Source organism: Somniosus microcephalus, chromosome 5 (assembly GCF_052327205.1).
Source record: "Somniosus microcephalus isolate GS21.2 chromosome 5, FLI_Smic_1.0, whole genome shotgun sequence".
Taxonomy (NCBI): Eukaryota; Metazoa; Chordata; class Chondrichthyes; order Squaliformes; family Somniosidae; genus Somniosus; species Somniosus microcephalus.
The window spans coordinates 58,783,631-58,799,168 of record NC_140991.1 but is presented as its reverse complement, the minus strand read 5'-3'; the positions used below and the strand labels follow the sequence as shown (position 1 = coordinate 58,799,168).

Sequence of the window (15,538 nt, the reverse complement as noted above, 5' to 3'; positions counted from 1 at the left end):
GAAAAAGATCAGAGAGTCTGGGGCCTGCTAGGTCAGAAAGTCCGGGCCCTGCGAGGAAGGTTAGAGAGTCTGGGGCCTGTGAGGTCAGAGAGTCCGGGGCCTGCAAAGATGGTCAGAGAGTCCAGGGCCTGCGACGAAGGTCAGTGAGTCTGCGGCCTGTGAGGTCAGAGAGTCCGGGGCCTACAAGGTCAGAGAGTCCGGGGCCTGTGAGGTCAGAGAGTCCGGGGCCTGCGATTTCAGAGAGTCCGGGGCCTGCGATCAGAGAGTCCGGGGCCTGCAAGGTCAAATAGTCTGGGGCCTACAAGGTCAGAGAATCCTGGGCCTGTCAGGAAGGTCAGAGAGTCCAGGGCCTGTGATGAAGGTCGGAGACTCCGAGGATTGCAAGGTCAGAGAATCCGGGGCCTGCAAAGAAAGCCAGAGAGTCTGGGGCCTGTGAGGATGGTAAGAGAGTTTGGGGACTGCAATGTCAGAGAGTCCAGGGCCTGCAAGGTCAGATAGTCCAGGGCCTACGAGTTCAAAGAGTCCGGGGCCTGTGAGGAAGGTCAGTGAGTCCGGGGCCTGGGAGCAGAGAGTCCGGGGCCTACAAGGATGGTCAGAGAGCTTGGGGTCTGCAAGAAAGGTCAGAGAGTCTGGGGCCTACGAGGTCAGAGAGTCCAGGGACTGCAATGTCAGAAAGTCCAGGGCCTGCAAGGTCAGATAGTCCGGGGCCTACAAGGTCATAGAAACCTGGGCCTGCGAGGAAGGACAGAGAGTCCAGGGCCTGCAACGAAGGTCAGAGATTCCGAGGACTGCAAGGACAGAGAGTCCAGGGCCTGCGAAGAAAGTCAGAGAGTCCAGGGCCTGCGAGGAAGGTCAGAGAGCCCAGGGCCTGCGAAGAAAGTCAAAGAGTCCAGGGCCTGCGTGGAAGATCTACGAGTCCGGTGCCTTCATGGATGGTCAGTGAGTCTGAGGACTGCGAGGTCAGAGAGTCCTGGGCTTGCAATGATGGTCAGAGAGTCTGGATCCTGCAAAGTCAGAGAGTTCGGGTCCTACCCGATGGATGAGTTAGCTGCGCAAATAGATGTAGATAGATATGATATGATTGGGATTATGGAAACATGGCTCCAGGGTGACCAAGGCTGGGAACTCAACACCCAGGGGTATTCAATATTCAGGAAAGACAGGCAAAAAGGAAAAAGAGGTGGGGTAGCATTACTGGTTAATGAGGAGATTAACACAATTGTAAGGACGGATATTAGCTCTGATGATGTGGAATCTGTATGGGTAGAGCGGAGAAATACCAAGGGGCAGAAAACATTAGTGGGAGTTGTATACAGACTCCCAAACAGTAATGCGTAGGTTGGGAATGGCATTAAACGGGAAATTAGAGATGAGTGCAATAAGGGCACAGCAGTTATCATGGGTGACTTTAATCTACATATAGATTGGGCTAACCAAATTAGTAACAATACTGTGGAGGAGGAATTCCTGGAGTGTATACGGGATGGTTTCCTGGACCAATATGTCGAGGAATCAACTAGAGATCAGGCCATCTTAGACTGGGTATTATGTAATGAGAAAGGAATAATTAGCAATCTTGTTGTGCGAGGCCCCTTGGGGCAGAGCGATCATAATATGATAGAATTCTTCATTAAGATGGAGAGTGAAGTAGTTGACTCAGAGACTAGGGTCCTGAATTTAAATAAAGGAAACTACGATGGTATGAGGCGCGAGTTGGGTAGGATTGATTGGGGAATGTTACTCAAAGGGTTGACGGTGGATAGGCAATGGCAAACATTTAAAGGTCGCATGGATGAACTACAGAATTTGTTCATTCCAGTTTGGCATAAAAATAAAACAAAAAAGGTGACTCAACCATGGCTAACAAGGGAAATTAGGGATAGCATAAGATCCAAGGAGAGGACATATAAATTGGCCAGAAAAAGCAGTAAAGCTGAGGAGTGGGAGCAGTTTAGGATTCCGCAAAGGAGGACAATGGGATTAATTAAGAGAGGGAAAATAGAGTATGAGAGTAAGCTCGCAGGGAACATAAAAACTGACTGTAAAAGCTTCTATAGATATGTGAAGAGAAAAAGATTGGTAAAGCCACACGTAGGTCCCTTGCAGTCAGAATCAGGGGAATTTATACTGGGGAACAAAGAAATGGCAGATCAACTAAATACATACTTTGGTTCTGTCTTCACAAAGGAGGACACAAATAACCTTCCAGAGATGTCGGGGAACATAGGGTCTAATGAGAGGGAGGAACTGAATGAAATCAGTATTTGTAGGGAAATGGTGTTAGGGAAATTGACGGAATTGAAGGCCGATAAAATACCCAGGGCCTGATAATCTACATCCTAGGGTACTTAAGGAAGTGGCCCTAGAAATAGTAGATGTATTGCTGGTCATCTTCCATAATTCTATAGACTTTGAAACAGTTCCCATGGATTGGAGGGTAGCAAAGGTTACCCCACTATTCAAAAAAGGTGGTAGAGAGAAAACGGGGAATTATAGACCGGTAAGCCTGACATTGATAGTGGGGAAAATGCTAGAGTCCATTACATTAGAAAACAGTGACAGGGTCGGACAAAATCAACATGGATTTACAAAAGGTAAATCATACTTGAATGACCTACTGGAATTTTTTGAGGATGTAACTGGTAAAATAGATAAGGGAGAACCAGTGGATGTGGTGTATTTGGACTTTCAAAAGGCTTTCGATAAGGTCCCGCATAAGAGATTAGTATGTAAAGTTAAGGCACATGGGATTGGGGGCAAGGTAATGACTTGGATAGAGAACTGGTTGGCAGACAGGAAGCAAAGAGTTGGAATAAACGGGTCTTTTTCCGAGTGACAGCCAGTGATTAGTGGGGTACCGCAGGGATCGGTCCTAGGACCCCAGCTATTCACAATATATATAAATGATCTAGACGAGGGAACTAGATGTAATATCTCAAGGTTTGCAGACGACACAAAGCTGGGTGGGCGTATGTGCTGTGAGGAGGATGCCGAGAAACTCCAGTATGATTTGGACAGGTTGGGTAATTGGGCAGATGCATGGCAAATGCAGTATAATGTGGATAAATGCGAGGTTATCCACTTTGGTGGCAGAAACAGGAAGGAAGATTATTATCTGACCGGCAATAGATTTGGAGAAGGGGAAGTGCAACGCGACCTGGGTGTCCTTGTGCACCAGTCACTGAAGGTAAGCATGCAGGTGCGGCAGATGGTTAAGAAAGCAAATGGTATGTTGGCCTTTGTAGCGAGAGTGTTCGAGTACAGGAACAAGGATGTCTTGCTGCAGTTGTACAGGGCCTTGGTGAGACCACACCTTGAGTATTGTGTGCAGTTTTGGTCGCCTTATCTGATGAAGGATGTTCTTACCATGGAGGGAATGCAGTGAAGATTCACCAGACTGATACCTGGGATGGCAGGAATGACGTATGAGGAGAGAGTGGGTCGATTGGGCTTATACTTGCTGGAGTTTAGAAGAATGAGAGGGGATCTCATTGAAATTTATAATATTCTAACAGGACTAGACAGACTAGATGCAGGAAGGATGTTCCCGATGGCGGGGGAGTCCAGAACCAGGGGTCACAGTCTAATGATAAGGGGTAAGCCATTTAGGACAGAGATGAGGAGGAATTTCTTCACCCAGAGAGTGGTGAACCTATGGAATTCTCTACCACAGAAGGCAGTTGAGGCCAATTCATTAAATATATTCAAGAAGGAGTTAGATATATTTCTTAAGGCTAAAGGGATCAAGGGATATGGGGAGAAGGCAGGGACAGGGTACTGAATTTGGATGATCAGCCATGATCTCATTGAATGTCGGAGCAGGCTCGAGGGGCCGAATGACCTACTCCTGCTCCTATCTTCTATGTTTCTATGTTTCTATGGAAAAGTGTCCGTTAAGTTCTCCTGTTTGACTAGGCTATCCATTGCCCATTGAAAGACGGCCACCCCATTGGTGACCCCAAATGGAAGGTGACAAAACTGATAAAGCTGACCATTGGCCTCAAAGTCCGTATACTTTTTGTCAGAGTCCTGTAAAGGTACTTGATGGTATGCGCTCTTTAAATCAAAAGTTGAAAATACCTTGTAGTTGGCAAGGTTATTGACCATGTCATCGATGCGTGGTAGTGGGTAGGCATCCAGGTCGGTATACTGGTTAATAGTTTGCGAGTAATCGATGCAAAAACATTTCTTGTGTTGCTTCAGAGGATTTTTAACAACGACGACTTGAGCCCGCCAGGAAGATGAACATGGCTCAATGATACCGTCAGCTAGAAGGCAAGAGATTTCTGCCTCGATAAAGGATCGATCATCTTGGCTGAAACGTCATGATTTAGTGACTATGGGCTTACATCCGGGGGACAGATTGGAAAACAAGGAGGGCTCGTCGAGCGAAGCCGCTGAAAGCGCACAAAACAGTACTTTGGAAATACTTTGAACCCTCCAAACTCGAAAGTAAGTCTTTTGTGTTGTTTCTGGAAATCCTGTCCCAGGAGCACATCACTGCATAGGTTTTTGAGCACCCCGAGCCAGGTGGAGAAATAAGTGCGGCCATTGAGAATAAGGTCGACAAGACAAAAGCCGGAAGAGTTGGTGGTCAGTGTCGTCAGAGCCATTGCAATTTCCCTGTCCGAGGGGTAAATACGCAGTTTTAAGTTGCTGACAGCCCGCTCACTAATGAAGCTGTCAGAGCTGCATGAGTCAATTAGTGCACTCAAAATGTGTCCATTTACCGGAACCTTCGTGGCTGCATGGGACAGACTTTGGGGAAAAACAGTTGTGGTGGGAGGAGGGGCAGTTTTACCCTTGACATCTGTAACCTTAGTAGTGGTTCTTGGGGGAGAAGCAGTTTTATAGATTGCAGCTGTAACCTTAGTAGTGGCTCTTGGGGGAGGAGCAGTTTTATAGATAGTAGCTGCATAACTAACAGGGGCTCTCAACCTGTATACCTTAGAAAAGTGGCCTTTCTTACTGCAATGATTGCAGACTGCGTTACCAGCAAGACAAAATTTGCTATAGTTACAAATGCTCCTCGCATTAAGACACAAGGCCTTCAGGCTTGTTTTTTTAACACTCTTACACCTTTTAGAATTATTATTTACTGTGGCCATGTTTGATTTAAACCCTTGATTTCTCTGACTGCCACCTTTGTTTTTCTCCTTCCTTTCTTATGCTTCTATCCTTGTTTCCCTTTCCTCTGTCTCCCTGCTCAGGTACCCAACCCCCTGCCATTTTAGTTTAAACCCTCCCCCAGAGCACTAGCAAACACTCCCACGAGGACATCGGTCCCGGTCCTGCTCAGGTGCAAACCGTCTGGTTTGTACTGGTCACACCTCCCCAAGAACCGGTTCCAGTGGTCCCAGGAATTTGAATCCCTCTCCCTTGCACCATTCCTCTAGCCACGTATTCATCTGAAATATCCTTCTATTTCTACTCTGACTAGCACATGGCACTGGTTGCATCCTTAGATTACTAACTTTGAGGTTGTAGCGGTACCACTGGTTGTCCCTTACATTGAGACACATAATTCCCTTTAACTTACCTAACTGTATGTACTTAACTTACTTATGTATGTATAAAACTTACCTGTTGGGGCTGTTGCCCCTTTAACTTACCTGTTGGGCCGTTACCCCTTTAAGAGGCGACCTAACGCACTGACGTCGCACATCACGTGACGCATGCGCGCCGGCCTGACTCGGTCTTCTAAGACGGCCGCCGGCACAGCCCGACCTACCGCGACTTCGGCCGCATCGGCCAGCCGACGGGAGCCACGCGATCTCCCGCTCCCGCGGCAAGCACCAGCACAGCCTGGCCTCGCGACCTCGGCCTCAACGGCCAGCCTCCGTACCGGGGAGATGCACCGATGCAACGGCACAGGTCACGTGACCGCCTAAGCGCACGCGAACGTGCTGACGTCACGACGCGGTCACGTGACGCCCAATGCGCGGGAACACACAGCAGAGCATGATGACGTCATCACGCTCTCCACGGGACTGCGAACTCAGTCCTCGTGGAGTCCCCTCTGGGAGAAGACCTACACCACGGTGCTCCTACAGTCAGCCATCTTACCTGATGTAATTAGTCTGTTCCTGTAAATAAACAACTTATTTATAGTTCGTCGAAGTCAAACTCTCTTATTTAGTGGCGATCTACACGAACCACTACAAGGTCCTATTTTTTAATTTACCTCCTAACTCCCTATATTCAGCTTTTAGGACCTCATCCCGATTTTTACCTATATCGTTGGTACCGATATGCACCACAACAACTGGCTGAGAGTCCTGGGATTGCAATGATGGTCAGAGAGTCTGGGTCCTGCAAGGTCAGAGAGTCTGGGTCCTACAAGGTCAGAGATTCCGGGGCCTGCGTGGTCAGAGAGTCCAGAGCCTGTGAAGAAAGCCAGAGAGTCCAAGATCTATGAGTAAGGTCCGAGAGTCCGGTGCCTTCAAGGATGGTCAGTGAGTCTGTGAACTGCGAGGTCGGAGAGTCCTGGGCCTGCAAGGATGGTCAGATACTCCGGGGCCTGCAAGGTCAGAAAGTCCACGGCCTGTGAGGTCAGAGAGTCCACGGCTTGCAAGGTCAGAGAGTCCAGGGCCTGTGAGGAAGGTTAGAGATTCCTGGGCCTGCAAGGTCAGAGAGACCGGGGCCTGCGGGGTCAGAGAATCCGGGGCATGCAAGGTCAGAAGGTCCGGGGCCTACAAGGTCAGAGAATCCAGGGCCTGCGAGGAAGCTCAGAGATTCTGGGGGCTGCATGGTCAGAGAGTTCAGGGCCTGCAAGGAAGGTCAGAGAGTCCGGTGCCTTCAAGGATGGTCAGTGAGTCTGCGGCCTGCAATGTCAGAGAGACCCAGGCCTGCTATGAAGGTCAGACAGAACGGCGCCTGCAATGTCAGAGAGTCAGGGGCCTACAAGGTCAGAGGAACCTGGACCTGCGAGGAAGGTCAGAGAGTCCAGGGCCTGCGACGAAGGTCAGAGATTCCGAGGACTGCAAGGTCAGAGAGTCCAGGGCCTGCAAAGAAAGAGAGCCCAGGGCCTGCGAGGAAGGTCAGAGAGTCCGGTGCCTTCATGGATGGTCAGTGAGTCTGAGGACTGTGAGGTCAGAGAGTCCTGGGATTGCAATGATGGTGAGAGAGTCTGGGTCCTGCAAGGTCAGAGAGTCTGGGTCCTGCAAGGTCAGAGCGTCTGGGGCCTACAAGGTCTGAGAGTCTGGGCCTGCGAGTTCAGAGACTCCAGGGCCTGTGAGGAAGGTCAGAGAGTCCGGGGCCTGCGAGTTCAGAGAGTCCGGGGCCTGCGATAAAAGAGTCCGGGGCCTACAAGGTCAGAGAATGCTGCGCCTGCAACGAAGGTCAGAGATTCCGGGGCCTGTGAGGTCAGAGAGTCCAGATCCTGCGAGGATGGTCAGAAAGTCCAGGGCCGCAGTGCGAGGATGGTCAGAGAGTCCGGGGCCAGTGAGGTCAGAGAGTCCGGGGCCTCCGAGGTCAGAAAGTCCAGGGCCTACAAGGTCAGAGAATCCAAGGCCTGCAAGGAAGGTCAGAGATTCCAGGGCCTGCAAGGTCAAAGAGTCCATGGTCTGCGAAGAAAGTCAGAGAGTCCGTTGCCTTCAAGGCTGGTCAGTGAGCCTGAGAACTGTGAGGTCAGAGAGTCCTGGGCCTGCAACGACGGTCAGAGAGTCCAGGGCCTACAAGGTCAGATAGTCCGGGGCTGCTAGCTCAGAGAGTCCAGGGCCTGTGAGGAAGGTCAGAGAGTCCGGTGCCTGCGAGGTCAGTGAGTCTGGGGTCTGCAAGGAAGGTTAGAGAGTCTGGGGCCTTCAAGGATAGTCAGTGCGTCTGAGGACTGTGAGGTCAGAGAATCCTGGGTCTGCAAAGAAGATCAGAAAGTCCAGGGCCTGCGAGGTTAGAGAGTCCGGGGCCTACGAGGAAGATCAGAGAGTCTGGGGCCTGCGAGGATGGTGGGAGAATCCGGGGCCTGCGAGGTCAGCGTGTCCGGAGCCTGCAAGGTCAGAGAGTCCTGGGCCTGCGAAGAAGATCAGAGAGTCCGGTGCCTTCAAGGATGGTCAGTGAGGCCAGAGAGTCCGGGGCCTGCAAGGTCAGAGAGACCGATGCCTGCGAGGTCAGAGAGTCCTGGGCTTGCAAGCATGGTCAGACAGTCCTTGGCCTGTGAGGATGGTCAGAGAGTCCAGGGCCTGCGAAGTCAGAGTGTCTGGGGCCTGTGAGGATGGTCAGGGTGTCTGGGGTCTGTGAGGATGGTCAGAGTGTCTGGGGCCTGTGAGGATGGTCAGAGTGTCCGGGGTTTGCGAGGTCAGTGAGTCCGGGGCCTGTGAGGACGGTCAGAGAGTCCGGTGCCTTCAAGGATGGGCAGAGAGTCTGAGGACTGAGAGGCCTAAGGTTCCTAGGCCTGCAAGGATGGTCAGAGAGTCCTGGGCTTGTGAAGAAGGTCAGCGAGTCCAGGGCTTGCAAGATCAGAGAGTCCGGTGCCTTCAAGGATGGTCTGTGAGTCTGAGGACTGTGAGGTCAGAATGCCCTGGGACTGCAAGGATGGTCAGATGCCTGTGAAGAAGATCAGAAAGTCCGGGGTCTGCAAGATCAGAGAGACCGGGGCCTGTGAGATCAGAGAGTCAGGGGCCTGCGAGGTCAGAGAGTCAGGGGTCTGTGAGGTCAACGTGTCTTGGGCCTGCATGGTCAGAGAGTCCAGGGCCTGTGAAGAAATTCAGTGAGTCCGGGGCATGCAAGGTCAGAGAGTCTGGAGCCTGCGAGGTCGGAGGTTCCGGTGCCTTCAAGGATGGTCAGTGAGCCTGAGGACTGCGAGACCAGAAAGTCCAGTGTCTGCGAAATTAGAGAGTCCGGGGCCTGTGAGGAAGGTCAGAGAGTCCGGGGCCTGTGAGGAAGGTCAGAGAGTCCAGGGTGTAGTGTCCGAGTATCAATAATACACGGACTGCAGGAGAACAATAATGACAGGCATTTACTGAACAGAGGGTAACTTAAGACTGAAGTACAGAAGCCTGCTATGGCTTTATATACAGGTGTGGTCACTGCCGGTACTGCAGTATAAAATCAGTTCTCTCTTAAAGGTACATACACAACACAGGGCCTGCGAGATCAGAGTGTCCGGGGCCTGTGAGGATGGTCAGAGAGTCCGGGGCCTGCAAGGAAGGTGAAAGAGTCCAGGGCAGGGCCTGCAAGGTCAGAGAGTCCTGGGCCTGCGATGAAGGTCAGAGAGTCCTGGGCCTGTGAGGACGGTCAGAGTGTCTGGGGCCTGCGAGATCAGAGAGTCCAGGGCCTGCGAGGAAGGTCAGAGAGTCCGGTGCCTTCAAGGATGGTCAGTGAGTCTGAGGACTGCGAGGCCAGGTAGTCCGGGGCCTGCAACGTCAGAGAGTCCGATGCCTGTGAGGTCAGACAGTCCTGGGCCTGCAAGGAAGGTCAGAGAGTCCTGGGCATGTGAGGACGGTCAGAGTGTCTGGGACCTGCGAAGTCAGAGAGTCTTGGGCCTGCAAGGAAGGTCAGTGCGTCTGCGGCCTGTGACATCAGAGAGTCCGGGGCCTGCAAGGAAGGTCAGAGAGTCCTGGGCCTGCAAAGACGATCAGAGTGTCCGGGGCCTGCGAAGAAAGTCTAGAGACCAGGGCCTTAAGGAAGGTCAGAGAGTCTGGTGCCTTCAAGAATGGTCAGTGAGCCTGAGGACTGTGTGGTCAGAGAGTCCTGGGCATGCAATGACGGTCACAGAGTTCTGGGCCTGCGAAGAAGATCAGAGAGTCTGGAGCCTACAAGGTCAGAGACTCTGGGGCCTGCGACGAAGGTCAGAGAGTCCGAGGCCTGCGACGAAGGTCAGAGAGTCCGGGGCCTGCGACGAAGGTCAGAGAATCCTGAGCCTGTGAAGAAGGTCAGAGAGTTCAGGGCCTGCAAGGTCAGAGCGTCTGGGGCCTGCGAGGTCAGCGTCTCTGGGGCTTGCAAGGTCAGAGAGTCCGTGGCCTGCGAGGAAGATCAGAGATTCCAGGGCCTGCAAGGTCAGACAGTCCTGGGCTTGTGAAGAAAGTCAGAAAGTCCGGTGCCTTCAAGGATGGTCAGTGAGTCCAAGGACTGCGAAGCCAGAGAGTCCTGGGCCTGCGAGGAAGGGGAGAGAGTCCGGGGCCTGTGAGGTCAGAGAGTCCGGGGCTTGAAATGTCAGAGAGTCCTGGGCCTGCGAGGAAGGGGAGAGAGTCCGGGGCCTGTGAGGTCAGAGAGTCCGGGGCCTGTGAGATCTGCGAGTCCGGGGCTTGAAATGTCAGAGAGTCCAGGGCCTGCGAGGAAAGTCAGAGAGTCCGGTGCCTTCAAGGATGGTCAGTGAGCCTGAGGACTGCGAAGCCAGAGAGTCCTGGGCCTGCAATGAAGATCAGAAAGTCCGATACTTTCAAGGATGGTCAAGGAGTCCGGTACTTTCAAGGAAGGTCAAGGAGTCCGGTACTTTCAAGGAAGGTCAAGGAGTCCGGTATTTTCAAGGATGGTCAGTGAGTCTGCGGCATGCGACGTCAGAGACTTCTCGGCCTGCCAAGAAGTTCAGACGGACTGGCGCCTGCAAAGTCATAGAGTCCAGGGCCTGCAATGTCAGAGAATCTGAGACCTACAAGGTCAGAAAGTCCAGGGCCTGCGAAGAAGGTCAGAGAGTCCGGGGCCTGCAAGGACAGAGAGTCTGGGGCCTGCGAGGTCAGAGAGTCCGGGGCTTGCAAGGTGAGAGAGTTATGGGCCTGCAAAGAAAGTCAGAGTGTCCAGGGCCTGTGAGGAATGTCAGCGAGTCTGGTGCCTTCAAGGATGATCAGTGAGTCTGAGTATGGCGAGGTCAGAAAGTCCAGGGCCTGCGAGGAAGGTCAGAAAGTCCGGGGCCTGCGAAGAAGATCAGAGAGTCCGGGGCCTGCGAGGAACCTCAGAGAGTCCGGGGCCTGCAATGCCAGATGTTCCGGTGCCTGCAATATCAGAAAGTCCGGGGCCTGCATGTAAGGTCAAAGAGGCTGGGGCCTGCAATGTCAGGTAGTCTTGGGCTTGCATGGAAGTTCAGAGAGTCCGGGACCTGCGAGGTGAGAGCGTCCAGGGCCTGCGAGGAAGGTCAGAGACTCCAGGGCCTACAAGGTCAGAAAATCCAGGGCCTGCAAGGAAGGTCAGAGAGTCTGGCGCCTGCAAGGAAGTTCACAGAGTCCAGGGCCGGCGAGTAAAGTCAGAGTGTCCGGGGCCTGCGAGTAAAGTCAGAGAGTGCGGGGCTGCAAGTACGGCCACAAAGTCCGGGGCTGGTAAGGAATTTCAGAGAGCCCGGGGCCTGCAAGGAATGTCAGAGAGTCCGGGGCCTGTGAGGAAGGTCAGAGAGTGCAGGGCCTGCAAGAGTTTAAATAAAGGAAACTACGATGGTATGAGGCACGAGTTGGCTAGGATGGATTGGGGAACATTACTTAAAGGGTTGATGGTGGATAGGCAATGGCAAACATTTAAAGATCGCATGGATGAACTGCAGAATTTTTTCATCCCTGTTTGGCATAAAAATAAAACAAAAAAGGTGACTCAACCGTGGCTAACAAGGGAAATTAGGGATAGCATAAGACCCAAGGAGAAGACATATAAATTGGCCAGAAAAAGCAGCAAACCTGAGGATTGGGAGCAGTTTAGGATTCAGCAAAAGAGGACAAAGGGATTAATTAAGAGGGGAAAAATAGATTATGAGAGTAAGCTTGCAGGGAACATAAAAACTGACTATAAAAGCTTCTATAGATATGTGAAGAGAAAAAGATTGGTGAAGTCAAGCATAGGTCCCTTGCAGTCAGAATCAGGGGAATTTATAATGGGGAACAAAGAAATGGCAGACCAATTAAATACATACTTTGGTTCTGTCTTCACAAAGCAGGACACAAATAACCTCCCAGAGATGTCAGGGAACATAGGGTCTAATGAGAGGGAGGAATTGAATAAAATCAGTATTTGTAGGGAAATGGTGTTAGGGAAATTGACGGGATTGAAGGCTGATAAATCCCCAGGGCCTGATTATCTACATCCTAGGGTACTTAAGGAAGTGGCCCTAGAAATAGTAGATGCATTGCTGGTCATCTTCCAAAATTCTATAGACTCTGGAACAGTTCCCATGGATTGGAGGATAGCTAATGTAACCCCACTATTTAAAAAAGGTGGTAGAGAGAAAACGGGGAATTATAGACCGGTAAGTCTGACATCGGTAGTGGGGAAAATGCTAGAGTCCATTATAAAAGATGTAATAGCAGAGCACTTGGAAAACAGTGACAGGATCAGACAAAGTCAACATGGATTTACAAAAGGTAAATCGTGCTTGACTAATCTACTGGAATGTTTTGAGAATGTAACTGGTAGAATAGATAAGGGAGAACCAGTGAATGTGGTGTATTTGGACTTTCAGAAGGCTTTCGATAAGGTCCCACATAAGAGATTAGCATGCAAAGTTAAAGCACACGGGATTGGGGGTAAGGTACTGTCTTGGATAGAGAACTGGTTGGCAGACAGGAAGCAAAGAGTTGGAATAAATGGGTCTTTTTCCGAGTGGCAGGCAGTGACTAGTGGGGTACCGCAGGGATCGGTGCTAGGACCCCAGCTATTCACAATATATATAAATGATCTAGACGAGGGAACTAGATGTAATATCTCCAAGTTTGCAGATGACACAAAGCTGGGTGGGCGTGTGTGCTGTGAGGAGGATGCAGAGAAACTCCAGTATGATTTGGACAGGTTGGATGATTGGGCAGATGCATGGCAAATGCAGTATAATGTGGATAAATGCGAGGTTATCCACTTCGGTGGCAAAAACAGGAAGACAGATTATTATCTGAACGGCAATTGGGAGAAGGGGAAGTGCAACGAGACCTGGGTGTCCTTGTGCACCAGTCGCTGAAGGTAAGCATGCAGGTGCAGCAGGCGGTTAAGAAGGCAAATGATGTTTGCCTTCATAGCGAGAGGGTTTGAGTACAGGAGCAAAGATGTCTTGCTGCAGTTGTACAGGGCCTTGGTGAGACCACACCTTGAGTATTGTGTGTAGTTTTAGTCACCTTATCTGAGGAAGGATGTTCTTGCCATGGAGAGAGTGCAGCGAAGATTCACCAGACCGATAACTGGGATGGCAGGAATGACGTGGGAGGAGAGATTGGGCCGATTAGGCTTATATTCACTAGAGTTTAGAAGAGAGGGGATCTCATTGAAACTTATAAAATTCTAACAGGACTAGACAGACTAGATGCAGGAAGGATGTTCCCAATGGAAGGGTAGTCCAGAACCAGGGGTCACAGTCTAAGGATAAGGGGTAAGCCATTTAGGACTGAGATGAGGAGGAATTTCTTCACCCAGAGAGTGGTGAACCTGTGGAATTCTCTACCACACAAGGCAGTTGAGGCCAATTCATTAAATATATTCAAGAAGGAGTTAAAAAAAATTCTTAAGGCTAAAGGGATCAAGGGATATGGGGAGAAAGCAGGGTCCGGGTACTGAATTTGGATGATCAGCCATGATCTCATTAAATGGTGGAACAGGCTTGAGGGGCCGAATGGCCTACTCCTGCTCCTATCTTCTATGTTTCTATGTCAGAGTGTCTGGGGCTTGCAAGGAAGGTCAGAGAGTCTAGGGCCTGCGACGAAGTTCAGAGAGTCTGGGGCCTGCAAGGTCAGAGAATCAGGGGCCTGGAAGGCAGATCAGAGAGTGTAGGGCCCTGATTTTGCGGTGGGCATGGTGGCGTACGACATCATACCTCCTTGTAAATCCACTGCAAGTTCGGGATTTCAGCAAGTGCTTGTGCGAAGTCCGGAAGCTTCGGTGTGTCAATGTTCGCGGTCACAGGCCATCCGCACAGCCCACAAAAAAGCAATTGCTGGCGCAGAGTTTTTGCCCACTGACTGGCCAGCAATTGCGTACGGAAATGTTATGGTTGATGTAAACAGGTACAGGGCCTGTTTGCATCAGAGTAAGGTGCTATCTCAGGCATGATTTAAACATTTTCATATCGGAAGTTATACACATACACTGTATCAAATGAGTTTCTGCAAATATTGGCCCGTATTAGAGTTTTAACGATGTCAAAAATTTTATTAAAATATTACATTTTTATTGAGAATCGTGGAATTAAGCTAATTAGGAATTAAATAAGAATCCTGTAAATTGTAATTACATCTGATTTCGGGATTCCATTAAATCTGATTACGGGATTCCCTTCGGAAATGATTAAAATCGTATTCTGTTTATGATTGGAGAACCAGGCCCACGTGATCCCAGGTACGCTTCCACACCGCCTGAGTCCCTGGGATCCGTGAGCCATTACGCTGCCCTCCTCCTCGCAGCGTCAGCCCGTAAGTTTTCGCAGCCTCGCCGTCATTAGGAAGGTGCGTATTCCTTTCGCGGGTCGGAGGCGTCCTACAGAGGTATGCCGCCGACTGCAGTTTTTGGCCCAACATTTTTTTCAATTTCTGCCCTTAAGTAACACCACAGAGGAGCAACTGTTTCTGATTAATGAAGCATTAAAAACATGAAACATAAAACATGCAATTTTAAAAAGTTTATATTCCTGTTTATTTTGATCACCTCTTCTCTTGCTGCAGCTTCTAACGTCTCCTATCATGAATCTCTAGCTGGGAGAATATATTAACTGCTCTGCTGGTTCATGAACTTAATTGTAGGAGGACAGTTTGCCCAAAAGCTGATATAAATAAGCCAGACTTCCATCAGTTTTCAAGACTGGACACTCCCCCACCAGCAGCTGAGTGGTACTGACAGCATGTTGGCCTCTGCTGCAACTCCAACATATGCAAATAGGTGTGAATCAAATACTTTAAAACATTACTAAGATAATGTATGGGAGTCTGTTTGTCAGAGTAACAAATAATGGCATTTTCATAAATGATGAAGCGATTATTTAAGTAACAGTAAGACAATACATCACGACTGTGGAAAAGGCGCAATAAAAATAAAAATATTAGCTCAGCAGAACCCAGAAGGAAGGCTGCTGCTGCCATTCCTCCCAGCCTCGGCAGCAACAAGCTGCCATTGGATGCTGATATACTCTTGGGCTCTGCTGTCAGATGTCTGTTCATCTTTTCTATCCATTGTCTAGTTAGTGAAAGCCCCTTATCTTAGGTTGAGGCTCAGACACAATGGTAAATATTGTAAATAAATGGTAGTGGCACTTCCGCAGCAGAGTTCAATTTGCTTTCCTAGATTATTTTACCCCAAATTATAGAAATATTTTATTTCATGTGGTGAAATAAAAGCTATTGAATGATTGATCTGTTATTCCCTGAACATTGAATAACGATTGTGCAATAATAAACAACCCCAAAATTTACATGTGCTATCATCAGCTGTCACCTTGTGCCTCCGCCCGCTCCGGCAAACACACCCCTTTCAAGGGTCTGCCTTGCTGTAAAACCGACAGAGCAAACAGTAGCTAAAGACCTGACCCAGGAACAGTTCTTTCTGCTGCTTTTTGTCACTCGTAGCACAAAACATGTATTGGCGCAGGGTGAACTGAGTTTCGACTTATATGCTGTTTTATTACTTGCTATGAGTTACAATGCAGGGTAATGTA

At 50.0% G+C, this 15,538-nt stretch overlaps 1 long non-coding RNA gene across 1 annotated transcript in view; it reads left to right on the top strand.

Annotated features, from left to right (window-relative positions):
* LOC147117058 (uncharacterized) overlaps positions 1-15,538 on the top strand; it is an 84,691-nt gene that overhangs the window by 56,459 nt on the left and 12,694 nt on the right. The window contains exon 2 of the long non-coding RNA XR_015078273.1: positions 4,204-4,452. This is a non-coding gene — a long non-coding RNA (uncharacterized LOC147117058). The remainder of the gene's footprint in view (positions 1-4,203; positions 4,453-15,538) is intronic.